Genomic DNA, 12,924 nt, shown 5'->3' on the forward strand with positions numbered 1-12,924 from the left:
TGTATATCCTTCTTCAAACCACCACAAACTTTAGTCCACATACTTCTAGTGGAGTGATCTTCAAAATTATCATTGACATTTCAGCAAAAATAGGAAAAACGTATATCATTCCACATCTTAAAGTTTTAAAAGCTTCTCCCCATCCCCCAATATTTTCTTCAGAAGAGCTAGCTAATAGATGTTAAAACAGTTGTCTCCACCTTTCTGTATACATTTCTGTAAGACTTTCTGGTTGTATTCATAAAAGATAAGTGCTTAAGAGACTAATTTGAAAAGGAACAAGCAATCTGTAGGTGTGCTTTCCTTTCATGATTCTTCATTATTGATTAAGCAGTTTGACTTGAATTCTTTAACACATTTAACCACAAGGATAGGATGCTGGGTTCTACTAGGGAGGTTTTGTGACTTTGTTTTGTTTTGTTCTGTTTTAATTAGCTGTAGTAGTTGTTTAGTATTACAAGTAGCTATTCACTGGTACAAATTCAGTGAATATGTAAGAATAGTTGTTTACTATTCAGTGCTAGCTATTTTCTAAAAAGGATGGGGTGATATCTGGGTGTCTATCAAGCACTAGAACATTACTCAAAATTTAGTGATACATTGGCAATCAATTATAACCAGCGATTTTTTTCCCTCCCCTTCAAGTGACACTATTTGGACATCCGCTATGTAATGTACCAGTTAGACTAAGTCTGAATGAATAATTAATCCACAAAGTGTTTGATATAGCAGTTAAATTAAGGCTTTAAAATGAAGTTGCAGAGTTAGCAGGCTCAGAAGTGAGTGAATGTAATTTGATTCCAAAGCAAGGTCTTCTCAGAGCAAAACATTGCTTTTCTCCATTATAAAGAAAAAGAGCATGCATGAAGTGTATGGAAAACATCTAGACCTGTGAAGTAGCTCTGTGATAGTTTGAGGTTTTGAAAATTTTTCTAGCAATTACAATTCAAATAGCCAATAGCTGGTTTTTTATATTTAACATTTTTTGTTTGTTTTATGTTACCTACAATACAGAAAAGGTAATTATATTGTCTGAGAATACCAACTTTTGGAATTATAAATAGTAAAAGAAAATACCATGAAACTACAAAATATTAATCTTCAAAGTACTGAATTTATAGCAGTATGACAAAAGTAATTTATTTAACTCTGAAAGATAGGTATATTTCAGTTATTTTGTACACTTAGGAACAGCTTTTTTTTTTTAATCATGGACAAGGACCCTTTAAAGATACATAGCAGTGTATCTTTACACAATGATGGTTTGAATTTTGAAAGTGTTTTAATGTGCAGAGAAAACTTTAATCATTGGCAATAATTAAAATATAGACTTCTAAATATGAATGTAAACTGGAAAAAATTACAATACGTTAAATGAGATAGGCCAAATAATGTTACTATATTTCATTTCATTTATAAAAAAATATTTTAGAAGTATTCACTTTCATCAGACATTTTGAATGTTTTTTTCTGGTTGTTACATAATTCCAATCTCTAAGCAAAGCAGTCTTCAGACACTGATCTCTGTAGCTCTAAAAATTTGACAGCTTATGTATCTCTTAAAATTTTAAGAATTCCATAATTCTATTTATTTTGGATTTAATTTACATTGTTCATAATTTCATTTAATTTTAAATACCTGTTTAATAAAAATACATTAAAATAATTTATTAACTATTAAAATACAACTTTTCCTCAACACTGCTAAGATAAAATCTACTGCTTTGGAACCTCGGTGGGCTCTTTCAAAAAGCGATCAAAGTTCAGGTGATTTCTGTCAGAAAATAATTGGCAGCAACAATGGTATTCTTAAACCCTAGGTAAGAGTAATAAACCCTGGTTAATGTCCTTACCCGAGATACTTTGGAAAATAAAACTAAGTGATCTGGGACTTGAAGAAACCTTTTTTTCCCTGAAAGCGAATTAATAATGCAGTGCTGTATTAGAGAAAAGCAACAAAAGGATAATAACAAATAATCAACTTTTCAAAAGTACACAGTTCCCTTCCTCTGGGTTTGCTTTGTTGGGTTTTGGGCTGGTTTTTTTTTTGACAAAATACCTCTTAAAGATGACTGCATCCCCTCTTCTGCAGTAGCCTTCTGTATATGTTTAGTTGTCGTCAATCACACTGACTAGCAAAGCCATATCAAAGGTTCAGGTGACCCAGTGACAACTTTCCATCCCTAGCTTAGTCCCTGGTTTGTTAATTGCTTTGACTGGCTGATATTGCTCCATGAAACAATATTGCTCAGTTCCACTAGGTCCTCTTGACAACACAAGATCTTATTATTCCTGTTCTATCAGCTGCTGCTGTTCTTTCACTTATATTTGCTCTTTAGCAACTATATATATAGTATACATCATCCTTGTTGCCTAAAAGGATCTTTATAAACAGATATCTGTTTTTCCTTCAGATTTATGACTTAACGCGTACTAAAGCTACAAACTGCCTCCTTACATCAGTTTAACCTCTCACTTCCCAGCACACAGAAATGTTATTAGTTTTTCCTAGTTTTACACTCCATTGCAAAAAATACTGATTTATTTGAAATAGCATCAAACTTTCATGTTGAAAGATGCAGGCCTGGAAAACTATTTTTGGTGTTTAATGCTATGTTATGCTGTGCTTAGGTAGCATAGCTTGAAGTCCCTAGGTAATCAGTTAGCTACAAAATTCTGTGAATTCTTCAATTCTCCAGTCTGAACATTCTCATTCCATACATCCTGTCCTTGTATGGAGAAAGTCTGGCCTGGTTTACAGAATTAACGGAATAAAATCAGTGGCTGAAAGACCTAAGTAGAATAGCTCTTTACTCAAGATCACCATTGTTACTGCTTATTGTTTGTACATTGGTGGTAACTGAGTGTTAGATATAACAACACAAAACTGAAAGGTACTCCTCAGTTACTGAATCTAAAACCTGTTTTGTCTAAATGGTTAGCCATTCATTGGCTGTAGTGATGAATGTTAATGGTTGTAACATGAACTGTTGAGTTTGTACTGCAAATGTTGTAAAGAAAAAAGCAACTCTCAACATTATACTTTGTAATCTGCCAAACCTGAGATTTAATGTACATAGAGGATAGGTCTTTTGAGTAAGGAACTACAGCTTACATAGTCATCTTTCAGCAATAAGATACCTTTTAAATGTCTTAATCAGGGACTGTTTGTATGACTCCAGGATCCTTTGTTTTCATAAATGTTACTATAAATACAGGAAATGTATTCATAATCTAAAGAAATAAAAAGAGAATAAAAGTTTATGTCAGATTTAATTTTGGCTTGGTAGGTAAACATTTGTTGAGAGAATCTGAAGATACAGTGCAAACAAGTGGAATTCTTTTGACTGTGAAACTATATATCACATGCGACTTAATGAGCAATTTAAAATTAAAAGCAAAATAAGGAAATTAATCAGTGAGTATACCTATATCTGCATTATCGCAAGTCAACGTGACGTTGCATTCTGAACGTGCACTGGTACACAATCATGAAAGAAAAGAACAAGAAAAAACAAATATGTGTGTATTCTGCTGAGTTTGCTATTAAAAACCTGTTACTTAAAACACTAGGATTAATTTCTCTTCAGCTGCACAGTACAACATCTTAAAAGGAATAATTAATTAAACATGCTGTATTATGATCACTTACCCAGAAGGTCATTTCATGACTGAGGTGTTAATCACTTCTTTATAAATCTTACCATATGAACAACCTTACATCAAATTTTAATCCAGATGATTCAGACATGCTTCAAATGAAATATTTTTCATATTCATGAAAAAATTATTTTATAATCAAGTATAAATCATAAGTGTCTGGGTCACTGTGTCTGCTGCAAAATGGGCTTAATAAAAGTACAAGTCTTTTGACTGTATAATTTTTTTTATAGCTCCTAATTGCTTCATTTGGAAGGATTCTAGGGTTACCAAGTCATTATTGTCTTCACTGACAGGCATGGTAATTCTTAAATCTTTATTTGTTTTTTTTTTTTCTTTGTTTGAGGTTAAATAAATATTTCTAAGATGTCTTCCAAAGACTAAAGTTTTTTTCCAATAATGTGTTGGGTTGACCTTGGACAACTTGTGGACTGCTGCCAGCTGCTCACCCAGCTACTCAGTCTCCCTCATCAACAGGAAAGTATGGCTTAAGGTTCTAGTTAGCAGATGGTAAGTCACTTTGAGAGGAAAAAGAATGTTTATGTCCTGACCTTGATTTTCAAGAGAGGAGACTTGCAGTCTAGACTTGGCACTTCAAGGCAAAACCTACTTGAGGTTATACCTTACTTTTCTATGTTCTTCCTGGCTCAGGAAATCTTTACTGAATAGTGTTGAAACTCAGCAAGTCCAGCAAAAGTTCCTCCTCTTTTCCTTACAAATTAGGCTAACTTATAACATGGACATTATAGTACTTCTCAGGAAAATGCATTAAGTAAATTTTCCTCTCATGAGGAGTGCGTTCAGTGAACCTAGAATTCCCAAAACTCATGTGAATGTGCTAAACATTTTGCTGGAAGACAGACACCACTAGCTCCATATTTAGTACAGAAACCTGGTTCTGTCAGTGTACATGTTAAATTTGGTCTTGATGTGCCAATCAGTTTTGGCCTCTCTAGATATGTAAGTGGCATCTTGCTTTGACATCTCAGGGAGTGTACCATGAGATTCCTCCCATCTGACTAAATAAATAGTCACTTCAGTTAGTAATGTAGTTGCTCTCCTTCCTCTGCATATCAATAGCAAGGAATACAGACAGAGGTTTGAGGAGTGCAGATGCAATTACTGCCAGAGATGGCTGGCAGCACAAAGCTGTAGAAGTAGCTGGGAAGGTCAAAAAGATAAAGAAAACTTCTCTCCCTTTTTGTTGATTAGATCTTGTGGGACTTTTTTGTTAGGTAAGCTCATTGCATAAAAAAAAAAAGAGCAGATATTCATTGTCATATGAACAAGATGAACAGCAGGTTCTGAGGTCCAGGATAAGGAAGGCTGGGGCTCAGAACTGGCATTAAAGATAAAATACATGATGAGTTATTTAAGCCAAGGTTTTGACTTAGTTTAATATACAACTTAAGTGCACCCTTAGTTACTTCCAAATGTCAGTTTGTACTGATCTCATAGAGAAGATAAGAATGTTAGGGCAGCTATGAGATTAAGAGAATAGCTATTTAGAATTCAGGAATAATTACTTCTCTGCAGATGATGGCTGAACCTTCACAGCAAAAAATTACTTCATGGTACTTAGTCATTTTTAGGCATCTTTTGAATCACATGTTCAATAATTGGCAGTGTGAATCAGAATTTTGAATTTATACGCTTCAATTTAATATACATTCTATTTTAGCCACTGAAATCTTATTTTGAGTATTAGGTGGAGGTGTCAAGGTGTTGGCATGGTGTAGAGCTGCAAGGCAGCTTCTGTGAGAAGAGACCAGGGGCTGAGTAATACCGGACACAGGCAGTTCCACCTGGCTCTAATGCAGCCACTATAAGACACAGCTGAGCTCCTCAGCCAAGGTGGTGGCACCTCTGAGAAAATGTATTTAAGAAGGGACAAAAGTTCAGGGTCACGGGGGAAAGGGAGGAACTGAGGGGTAGGCTGTGGGCATTAGAGTAAGGAGAAGGAGGGAGAGAAGCTCCAGGTGTTTGGGTAGAGATTTTCCTGTGGCCTATGGAAGAGATCATGCTGGAGCAGGTATTCCCCCGTAGCCTGTGGAAAGCACTCCTCACACAAGCAGATACTCATACTTCAGGCTATGGAGGACCCCACACAGGAGGAGATGGTTATTTCCTGAAGGAACTGTGGCCTTGTAGAGATCCCATTCTGAAGCAGGTATGTCTTGAAGACTGGGGAGAGGACCCACTCAAGGAGCAGGGGAAAAGTGTGCTAGCAGGAGGGAGCAGAAAAGAGGAGCTGTTATGGATTAACCACAACTTCCCATTCTCCACTTCCCTGTGATGCTTAGGTCAGGGAAGTAGAGGAATTGGGAATGAAGTTGAGCCAGTGGAGAAGTGGAAGGAAGAGGGTAGGAAAAGGGGAAAGAGCTGCTTTATTTTATCTTTGTTTCTTACCATCTAAAAATCTATTTTAATTGGCAATAAAATACTAATTTTCCCCAAGTTGAGTCTGTTTTGCCCATGTTGATAACTGCTAAGTGATCTTCCTGTCTTTATTGTAGAATTGTAGAGCAATGTATTTGTAGTTTCAAGGCAATGAAGTTACTGAAGAGCTAAGAATCCTATTTGTAATAAGGGTTTCTACAGCATGTGCCGTCTCTGGTTCTTAAGGAGACTCAGTGAATAACTGCCTAATTTTTTGTACAAATTATGCTTGAAATATGCGATGCTATAGTCCATTCATAATAAGTGTTTGGCAACAGCAACTCTCACTGTGTATACAAATTAAATTTGGTGATTAAGAACTTGGATGACAGCACACTCCCCTTGTTTAGTAAAATAAAATTGGTTTTTTTACAGATCTGTGCCTTTAGGGAGAAAAATCCTTGTCTTTTGGCAAAGAATATCTAAATCTGAAGTGTTTGTTCTTCATGCTCATTACTGTCTAATTTGAATATATTTAGCATAGCAGTTCTAAGGTGATTTCACCACTGTGTTCTATAGTTAATTATTGTCTTCAAAGAGAACCAGCTCCTTTTTCCGGATTTATAGGAGTCACTAAAAGAGGAATGGAACTAGCTCTGCTTCTTATTTTTGACTGCTGAAAAGAAACAGTGAGTTATTTATGAATTGTGGTTATTTATGAATAGCATCAATGTAGGGGACTGCTTTATAATGATAAAAAGAGCATTGTTCATGCAGTCATGTACCTGTTTGGACTTAGACCCATTTCCAGTTGTACTTGTTCCCTAAAATGGTGTGATGGATTGGGAGAAAATCTCAGTTTGATTCCACAGATTTGCCTCCAACTTTCCTGCACCTTCATGGAGGTTACTAAATGTAACGATATTTGTAAGGAGTTTTGAATAACTTCTGCTTCTTTTTCCATAGATCACTCCACATTGACCAGAGCAAAGTCTTGAATCCTATCTTATAATGCAAGATTATGGTGATGTGTCTCCTCACATATTCTTTCTCTTTCCATAGCTGGTCTCTTTAATATTAATAATTTATACCTAATGGAAAACAAACAACACCCCCCAAAAACCAAACAAACAAACAAAAAAAACCCAAAAAAACCCTCCAAAAAAAAAAACAACTAACCCCCAAACAAACAAAAAATAAAACAGAAGAAATATTTTCAATATAAAATATGTGGTAGGTGAGCCATCTCTGCATTCTGACAGTTCATGTGTAACTTTTTTGCTCCATATGAACCAGATCTGGAAACACTTGAGAACAGAGCATTTTTTAAATCATTAGGGAAAATGGAGGATGGTGATTCTTTAGACTTATATAGCTGGCTAAGCATACTACACAGCACAGTTCAAAATTTGCAAGTTAGCTTAAATACTCTCCCTCCACCCCCCAAAAAACTCCAAAATTAAAAAATATAGCTGTATCAGAATTCTGTCAGCTCTGTGCTGATTTATTCTCCTTAGAAGAGTTGGTAAAACCAGACACAATGCCATACTAACATGGCTAAAGTCCACTAAGCTTCCAGACCGATTGTTGTGCACATGTTTTTTTGGGACTCTAATGCTCTACTGTATTATGCTACCTAGACGTGTGCTTATAGTTCTTTCCTCAGTTTTCTAGCTTCTAAAGTCTTTCAGTACTTGACTTCCCATGTGGATTAGTGGATTACATGGAAAGCCTGTCTGTGTCTCTCAAAGTAACAGATTTTGGAGAATCCTCCAACAAGATTGACGCCAATCTTCTTATTTCTGTCTTGTTGCCACAAAGTGGTAATCAAAGTAATCACAGTAATAATCATAATAACAATGATAATAATAGCAATCACTTTCTCTAAGAAACCATGCCTTACAAGAATAGAGTCACTGTTAAATGTTGTGTCCTAATTATGGAAGTGCTACTGTGAAGTTCTGTGATTTGCCTTATGCTTTTGATCATGATCATGATTCTGTGTCATTGAATAGAATCATAGAATGGTTTGAGTTGGAAGGGACCTTAAAGATCATCTAGTTCCAAACCCTCTGCCCTGGGCAGCGAAACCTTCCACTAGATCAGGTTGCTTAAAGCCTCATCCAGCTTGGCCTTGAACACTTCCAGTGATGGAGCATTCAACAGCTTCCCTGAGCAACCCATTCCAGTGCCTCACAACCCTCACAGTAAAGAACTTCTTCCTAATATCTAATCTAAATCTACCTGCTTTCAGCTTAAAACCATTCCCCCTTGTCCTATCACTCCATGTCCTTGTTAAAAGTCCCTCTCCAGATTTCTTGTAGTCCCCCTTTAGATACTGAAAGGCTGCTCTCAGATCTCCCTAGACCCTTCTCTTCTCTAGGCTGAACAGTCCCAACTCCCTCAGCCTGTCTTCACAGGAGAGGTGCTCCAGCCCTCTGATCGTCTTCATGGCCTTCCTTTGGACTCACTCCAACAAGTCCACAACCTTCTTATGTTGGGGGCCCCAGAGACACAGTGTGGGGTCTCACAAGAGCTGAGTAGAGAGGGAGAATCACCTTCCTCAACCTGCTGCGCATGCTCCTTTTGATGCAGCCCAGGATATGTTTGGCTTTCTGGGCTGCAGGAACACATTGCCATGTTATTTCCAGCTTCTTGTCAATCAAGTCCTTCTCCTTGGGGCTGCTCTTAATCCAACAAAGCCAACATAAGCCAACCTGTATTTGTGATTGGGATTGCCCCAGCCCATATGCAGGACCTTGCACTTGCCCTTGTTGAGCTTAATAATGTTTTCTCTGCCCTGTCTCTCAAGCGTGTCAAGGTCCCTCTGGATAGTATCCTTTTCCTCCAGTGTGTCAACCGCACCACACAGCCAATTCATTATCCACCAAGTCCATCCATCGAACTCATGCCTCTCTAATTTAGAGACAAGGCTACTGTGCATGACAGTATGCTTTGCACGCATCCAAGTAGATGACGCCAGTTGCTCATGCCTTACTCACCAATGCTATAACGCCATTGTAAAAGGTCACCAAATTCATTAGGCACAATTTGCCCATAGTGAAGCTGTGTTGGCTGTCAGGAATCACCTCTTTATTGTTCACGTGCCTTATGTTTCCAGGAGGATCTGCTCTATGATCTTGCCAGGCACCAAGGGGAGACTGATTGATCTGTAGTTCCCTGGGTCTTCTTTTTTTCCGTTTTTAAAAACGCAGGCTATCTTTCCCTTTTACAGTCAGCAGGAACTTCTCTGGACTGCCACAACTTCTCCAATATGATGGATAGTGGTTTAGCCACTTCATCCACCAATTCCCTCAAGACCTGCAGATGCATATGCATATGAAATATATATGTCTGTGTGTTTATATATATGTATACAGTATTTATATATAAGATATTAGCACACAAGTATCTTTCTTAGGATACACACATACTATCTAAGTGTAAGGGAGCATTCAATAAAACTGAAACAATCCCCAGCTAAACAGGTAGTAACTGAAATTGGTAATATAAATATGATTAATCAGAGCAGTATTTCAGGGTAAAGCAGACGTAGAATTTTTTCCTGAAGATTTTTTGAGCTGCTTGAGATGAAGAATTCAGGACTGTCCAGTGAGAATATTTGGGAGTTTGAGGTCAAGTGATTAGATCTTATCTGTTATGGTAAGCAATTAGATGAGAATTTACCTAGGACCTCTACAGACAAAATCAGTGCTTCATATTATGCCTACAACAAATTCAGGAAAGCCCTGATGCAACTGTTACAGCTGTTTTCTAGCTGTTACTTCTAGCAAAGAAAGTCACTGTGCTTCTCAGCAAATGTAACTTTGGAGGGGTCTTTCAATGTATTCAGTATACCACTGTGCATGCTTTAAAGGAGATTCTATGCTGTAAGAGTTACCAAGGCCCAGTGAATTGAACTCTTAAGTTTCCACCCAAATTGCTCTGCTACAAATACTGTGATAAAGGAACTTTTAAGCAGCTTTAATGAGAGAACACCACAAAGGAACATTGAATCATAATGCCGGTCTTTTCTTCTGTGATTCTGCAATACTTCTTTGAGCTTTATGTAAGTTGTAAATGTACTCGTTGTCTAAATCTTTTTGTAGTACTTCTAAAAGATAACATTAAAAATGAACTAAGAATATTTTAATAACTATTCCTGATGGTGCGGGGTTTTTTGCTATGCACTCAAAAATACATAACTAGGAACTAGTTAGATAAAAACATGCAATTCATCACTTAAAAACGTGTGGATGTTTCAGTCAGTTACAGCAGTAAATATCTAAACAATGTCTGCTGAGTGATGTTTTCACTTTCACGGAACTCAATATGCTGTATGTTAGAACAGTTTCTGTAAAGTTGTACTTCTTGTTTTGGAAAAGCGTGGCCATGGTACCATCATGGATTTTTTTTTTTTTTTTTTTTTGTAGCTACCTCTGCCAGCAGTATCTGATTTTATTCTTAACAGAACTCAGAGAAGTAGATGACTTCATGAAGTTCACTAAAGTAGAATGAGTTGACCTTTCATGCTAAGAAGCTAGTAGTTTTCTTAGCAATTCTGTTGGGGTTTTTCCTGTTTCATAGTGGAAAAAATATATGGGGCAACTCTCCGGTTCTTCCTGCATATATGACTCGGATCTGTTTTCCTGCAGTCAGCCTTAAGCACTCTTGCAAGTTGCTAAGTTCTCATTTGAAACAAATAGTGAAGGTGGTGTGCGGTAGCAATTAAATGAACAGAATATTAGTGCCCAAATATACTACCCAAGGCATATGTCTATTCTAAATAATATATTTTCTCACCAGTAATTAATATTATTTCCAATTATTAAGATTATTTGCAAGTGTTTGCACTTCCCACTTGTCTGCATAGAGTCTCAGTTTGTGATTAGTATCAATCTAAATGGAAAAAAAAACCCAACCTACCTTTTTTTCAAACTTTCTCTTGTAATTTTTTTTTTTTTTTTTTTTTGAGGGAAGGTTGAATTTTGACTACGTGTAATTAAATAACATAAGAATTGTAGAAATTTCTACCCTATGATGAACTACATGCTGTTGACAAGAAATTTTGCGTATAGCCATGGTCAAATTCTTGTTGCATTTTTATCTGCTTCCATGCACCCATGGCATACCTTTGATCCCATGCATTTTGCCATTAACCAGGCCACTAGGTCAAGCTCCCAGGGGAAATTTCATTCTTGAATCACAATAATTCAGGTTGGAAGGGACTTTGTGAGGTCTGGAGTCCAATCTCTTGCTGAAGTCAGTGTTAGCAATGAAGTCATACCAGGCTGCTTATGACTTTGTCCAGTTGGGTCTGCAAAACCTCCAAGGACAGTATTGTCCTCATTTCTGATGAGACATTTAAATTGTAATGTGAACAATATATTACTTATTAATAGTAAGTGTAATTCCTTGTGTCCCAAGAAGAGAAAGATGAGTTTTTAGCTATACAGTTTCCTGTATAGCTAATCTTATCATTTGACTATAAAAATGTGTAAGTGCCTCAGTTTTAAATACGGCTAATGCAGACTACATAAAGCAAGCCTAATAGAGAAGAAAATCAAACCTATAAAAGTATTCATAATATTAGTATATTCTGGAGACGTTTAGGTTATAAATTGGTAAGGAAGTAAATGTGAATACAATTTTTTTTTACACAAAGCTATACTTACATTATTTTAGAATGATGTTAGAACATCTTTTTCTTCATGACTTTACCACATAATACAGCTCTCCAATTTTCCTTTATTTAAATTTTATTTTTAGACTCCGTTCTATATTGCAATGTTAAAATGGCTATGAAACAGCAACTACACTGAATAAACATGGGTATTTCTCTTTAGGACTACTCACTTATATTAAGATATATATGCAATATATGAAATACATACATTACATAGACAATATAACATACCAATACATCTTTTTTTCTCTGTATTGATGTGTGCTAGTTCAAATGAGAGACATTTTGGTTCTTAGAAATTTGCCTTTCACTTACAAGTTTTCAGATATCTTTTAGTATTAAAAGTTTTCCTCATTTTTAATACAGTAATTGCTCATAGTAAAACCTGTGTCCTTAAAATCAAAGTTAAAATGTTGTAACTATTGAATTGATATTTGCAGCTTGCTCAGCTACAATGTAACCTCCTCTGGCAATATTGACAACTATGACACTTTTGTCATGATTTTTTCCAATATTCAGACATAAATTAATAGATTTTACTTGCACTGTCTTCAGCTTTATCTTGTTCTCCATCCGTTTCTTTAAATTTATTCATTTGTGAACTGAATATAAAATATGATATCTTTAAGTATCACTTGATTTTATAATTTTGAAATCCAGTAAATATGATGTGTGCCCTTAGTGGAGGGAGGCTTAGCTGTGCACTGACCTGGCATTGCACAGGGCTCAGTCTTGTCATGGCCCAAGATGGGCATTGCTGGTTTAACCCCTGCACTGGGCCCAGTGACTGCTGCCTCCCCTGCTCCAACTTTGGCTTTGGGAATGTGCCCACTGGGGAGGGGTGACACCCTGCCCCCCAGTCATTGCCTGACAAACCATTGCCCATTGTATGCTTGGGACTGGGAAGGCTGAGTGCCAGGAGAACAGGGCTGTGACAGGTAAATGTATAAAGGGAAACCCAAACAAAGACCAAGATTAAGGAAAGAAGAAAGTATCAACATCATGTTCCTTCAAACAAAGAGAAGAAAGAAATCCCAGTCCATCACAATCCTCCTGGCAAAGATGTCATAATGCTGGCAAATCTTTACAACACCCCTGTCTCCACTGCCTTCTACAGTTTTGAGGAGAAAACTGCAGTGCCATACTTTAAACCCACAGGGACATTTGAAGTGTGGGCGCACCACCAGTGGAAAGGGTTA

The 12,924-nt window shown here is 36.7% G+C and overlaps 1 protein-coding gene across 1 annotated transcript in view; it reads left to right on the top strand.

Annotated features, from left to right (window-relative positions):
* EYS (eyes shut homolog) overlaps window positions 1–12,924 on the top strand; it is a gene marked incomplete at its 5' end in the record, with an annotated part of 835,842 nt that overhangs the window by 350,112 nt on the left and 472,806 nt on the right. The window lies entirely within an intron of this gene.

Source organism: Psittacula echo, assembly GCF_963264785.1.
Source record: "Psittacula echo genome assembly, chromosome: 4".
Taxonomy (NCBI): domain Eukaryota; kingdom Metazoa; phylum Chordata; class Aves; order Psittaciformes; family Psittacidae; genus Psittacula; species Psittacula echo.